Below are 4,759 nucleotides of genomic sequence, written 5' to 3'. Positions count from 1 at the left end.
GATGTTGTCTGGGGGTGTGGCTAAAGGAGGGTGGGACGGTGACTGTGTAGTTCTGACGTCAACTTTTTACAGAAGTCACAACGGTTCGTGAAAAATCACAGCTAATTTATGCAGGCTGTGTGCATTTGACTGAGGACTGACTGTTTTGAAACTTACATGGTAGTTAAATAGCCCCTAGACCTCAGTATTCGTGAAAAATTGTCGTGAAAGGAAATTTCAGTTTTGACAATCTGGGACCTTTAAATTGTGTGTGTGCTGCTGTTCCCGTTACTGAAGCACAGTCCTGCTGCTGCTGTACTGAGATTAAGCTCATTTAATCAGTCTAATCAGTCTGAAGAAAGCTGTCAGACGAAAGGGCTAACTTGATGGTTTGAGGAAAATTGGCTTTAAGTGCTAAATTGGAATTCTAGAATTTAGTCCTGTATAATATCTACTAATGCAATCCGAATACACACAAAAATCTTGTGTACAGACAGACTGAAGTACATGATGCTCTCCGTGTTTAAATGCACAATACTAATTGCTTTGGCACTTTTTAGGTTGGAAATGGCAGGTGAAATTATCACCGTTAGATGTCAAGAGACTCGCGCTGTGAAATTGAACGCGTCTTTTCTCGCAGCCCTGGTGGGAGGTTTATTATTGATGAATGTTGCCATCAGAGTTGTGCGTCGTAGTTTATCATGTGGATAATACACATGTTTCTCCAGCAGCTGTAAGGTGCAATTTTCTTTGAGCAAATATTGAGTGAGTGTCATTTTGTCAGACTTTCAGTAAGAAACCTTCTGCAAACTAGTCTAGTAACTAGTCTAGATAAGACTTCTTTCTCTGTTTTTTTACATGAACACTGCAGGCTGCACTATATCTATACATTCATGTTGGTTATAGATGGTTACATGCATTTATATGGATAGAGTTTAGAATAGAGTTAGGTGTAAGGCAGGTTTAATTTGAGGGAGAAAGATGTTTAAAAAATATGACTTTACATACATACTGTAAGTATATGTAATATGACCGTACATTATCTTTCAAAGGTTTGGGGTCGGTAAGGTGTTGTTTGTTTGTTGTTGTAAGAAGTCTCTTCTGCTCATTAAGGCTGCATTTATTTGATCAGAAATACAGGAAAAACAATATTCTAAAATATTTTCTATTTTAATATATGTTTTACAATGTAATGTATTTCTGTGATGCGCAGCTGTATTTTCAGCATCATTCCTCCAGTCTTCAGTGTCACATGATCTTCAGAAATCAGTATAATATGCTGATCTGCTGCTCAAGAAACTAATTATTATCAATGTTGAAAGCAGTTGTGCTGCACAATATTTTTGTGGAGACAGTGATTATTTTTTTTCTGGATTCTTTGATGAATAGAAAGTTCCAAAAAACAGTATTCAAAAATAAAGAAAAAAATGCAATCAATTTAATGCATCATTGTTAAATAAAAATATTAATTTATTTAAAAAAAACATACTGATCCCAAACATTTTAAAGGTAATGTTTAAGAATGTGGTTATAGAGTTGAGAGCTAGAATGAACATTTTAACTGTTGTAGGTTACAATGGGAATTCAGACAGATGTTAATAAAAAGGAATAGTTCAGTCGAAAATGAAAATTGGGTCGTTATTTACTCATGGTCGTTTTTTCAACAAAAGGAGAGAAAGTGCTAAGAAAAGAAGTACAAATAGTGTCAGCTCATATTATTCATGCACTATATTCCACATCAAATGATGTGTGAAGAACAGACCCAAATGTACTGCAAGCACTTCTTTTGAACACTTACATTGAGTAATTAATGAAAAGCATTCATTTTGCATTGAACCAATCCTATGTAATCCTCGCCATCCATGAGCTTCTATCTGATGCACAAACATCTACGTCTTAAATGCTTTGGTTGTAGCATCTTACAAACATGCGTTTATACCCAGACATTGAAATATCCATAAAGCTTTTCTCATCTAGTTTCGAGGAACTTTGCATGCAGCGTTTGGGTTTCTGCATGTGCGTGTGTTTTGTCGAAGCGCCTTCAGTCATTTATATGGAGTTGTGTGTATTTCTGAATGACTAACAGCTTTCCTGTTCAGTATTCCTGTCCTGCGAGCGGCTCTGCTTATTCGAGTAGGGCTCCGTGGACAATAACTCATGGATTTTTAAGGTCAGATCAGGTCTGCTCTGCTGCGGCTTTTTGAGGCACCTGCATCTAAATCCTTCACATATTCAGCGTTTGCATGCTGAAGCCCGCTTCAGAGATCCCCTAGACAAGCAAAGGTGATGCTCTTGGCAGAAGTACAGTAGAAATAACCTTTAACTTGCATGTTAAAGTATCGTATTTTGGTTTTGATTTTTAAGCGTGATCTCTGGAAACAAACTCCACATCTATGCAGGACCACTCAAAAACTGTTTAAATGTTCATAGAGTGTTGTTGTTTTGTAATAAACCTTTATGATAATAATAATTAATCATAATGGGGTGTACTAGGACTTGACTTTTACAGCTTGTGTAACTGACAGCTATTTTTTTGCTGTGCCGCTACGTATACATTTCATTTAAACTAATATAAGAAAATCGGTCACAGTTGGACATCATCTAAACTAAGAATGTAATAACTGTAAGACAATAATTCAATATATGCATGAAGGCATAAATTTGACACCCTTGTGTCGTTTCCACCACAACTCACAATTTATCTTTTAAAGTTATTGTGGTTTCTAAGGAGACCGAGCGTGTTGTACGATAAGGCATGTGTTAAGAAAAGAGAAAAATCAAGCGGAAGGTCACCATGAACAGAATATTTTTATTTTGCATCAGTTAATCAAATTATACAAGAAGTATGAAAATATTCATACTGTAAAATGTAAGCTTATAAGCTTGACAAAAGAAGAGTCAGATGTGTGAACAAACATGTTGGAAATGATTGTGATGTTTCATCTAAATATGTTGGATAATATTTAGTGAGATTTTAGTTTCTGGAATGTCTCGGGGCCTGAAGAAAGAAACTCTCCGTTTTCTGTTGATTGATGTTAAATTGTTGCATGTGTGCAAGTAATGTGTGCAACTACTAGATTTTTTGGAAATTAATATTTGCATTCAGCAAGTGCATGTTCAATGCATTAAATGTGGCTGCATGGAAATAAATAAACGTGTAATTTCAAATTAATCGCTATTTTAAAGTTTCTATTCATATGAGAATCCAGAAGAAATTGAGTATCACAATTTCCACAAAAATATTAAGCAACACGACTGTTTTCAGCATTAAAAAAAAAATCATAAAATGATTTCTGAAGGATCACGTGACCCCGAGGACTGCTGAAAATTCAGCTTTGCCATCACAGGAAAGAAATTACCTAAAACAGTTCTTTTAAACGGTATTTATATTTTAGAGTATTGTTGTTTTTACTGTATTTTTGATCAAATAAATGCAGCCTTGGTGAGCAGAAAACCGGTTTTTCAATCCTAAACAGCATTGTGACTGTAAACCCTTGGGAAAACACATTCACTTGCATTAAACGGCACAAGCAATCTGTTGAGGTATTTATTTAGTCACAACTGATCAGAACTACAGGGCTGATATGAGCTTGTACTGACCATCTGGTAAAGGTTGATATGGGTTTTAGTGTTATAAAAGCAGAACTGGGTAACATGATCAGGCTCTTTCTACATGAAGAGTAGCTGAAAATTAATTAATCACATTAGAGTGCAGAGAAAACAAAAAGGCAAAAAGATGTCGTTACTGTACTTGCATGACACATCTTTTCAACCTCACACTTTTGAATGGTAGTCTGTCCATACAAAAAGTAAAAGGTGATGGTTTTCTTTTAGATGTGAAGCAGTGCTTTGCCTGCAGCAGAATAAATAGCAGGCAGTCATTGAGTTTTAAAGGAAGAACTTATTGACTTTTAAAGGAATGTCAAAAGCATGTTTTTAAAATAGCCAGTGATTTAAAAAAACAAAATCTGCCTGCAATGCCTTTCTGTAATGTCATAATACTTCCTATAGGTGCATCCAACACTCTTAAAAATAAAGGTGCTTCACGATGCCATGGAAGAACCTTTTTGTCTAAATGGTTCCATAAAGAACCTTTAACATCTGAAGAACCTTTCTGTTTCACAAAAGCTTCTTTGTGGCGAAAGAAGGTTCTTCAGATTATAAAAAGGTAAGAAAGAGATGGTTCTTTAACTGAATGGTTCTTTGTGGAACCAAAAATGGTTCTTCTATGGCAGGGATCCTCAAATCTGGCCCACGAGATCCACTTTCCTGCAGAGTTTAGCTCTAACCCTAATCATACACACCTGAGCATGCTAATCAATGTCTTCAGGATCATTAGAAAATCACAGGTAGCTGAGTTTGATCAGGGTTGGAGCTAAACTCTGCAGCGCATTGGACCTCCAGGGTAAGATTTGAGGAACCCTGTTCTATGGCATCGCTTGAAGAACCTTTTGAAGCACCTTTATTTTTAAGAGTGAATGATGTAATGCTGTGTATGCCCGTCTCTGTGCTGCACAAGTGGAGCAAGAATTAAGAGAGCATCGTCTGCAAGCTGTCGGAATGTACTTATATTTTTCAATTGGCTGCATAGAAGGTCAAGCATGCATTCAAGTAGGCTTAAATGCATCTTCCGATATAACCGGTGATGCCCTGAACACAACTGATCAGTTATCCAACAGTCTTCAGACGCAAGAAGAAATAAAACAGAACCTGCTGAAGTTGCTCTGTGGTGCTCCACTTTTGCCCCTTAAATCACAAATCCAATTAATGCCATTCTGTT

The sequence above is a fragment of the Sinocyclocheilus grahami genome, unplaced genomic scaffold (genome assembly GCF_001515645.1).
Source record: "Sinocyclocheilus grahami isolate Dianchi unplaced genomic scaffold, SAMN03320097.WGS_v1.1 scaffold600.1, whole genome shotgun sequence".
Lineage (NCBI taxonomy): Eukaryota > Metazoa > Chordata > Actinopteri > Cypriniformes > Cyprinidae > Sinocyclocheilus > Sinocyclocheilus grahami.
This window is presented reverse-complemented; position numbering follows the sequence as displayed.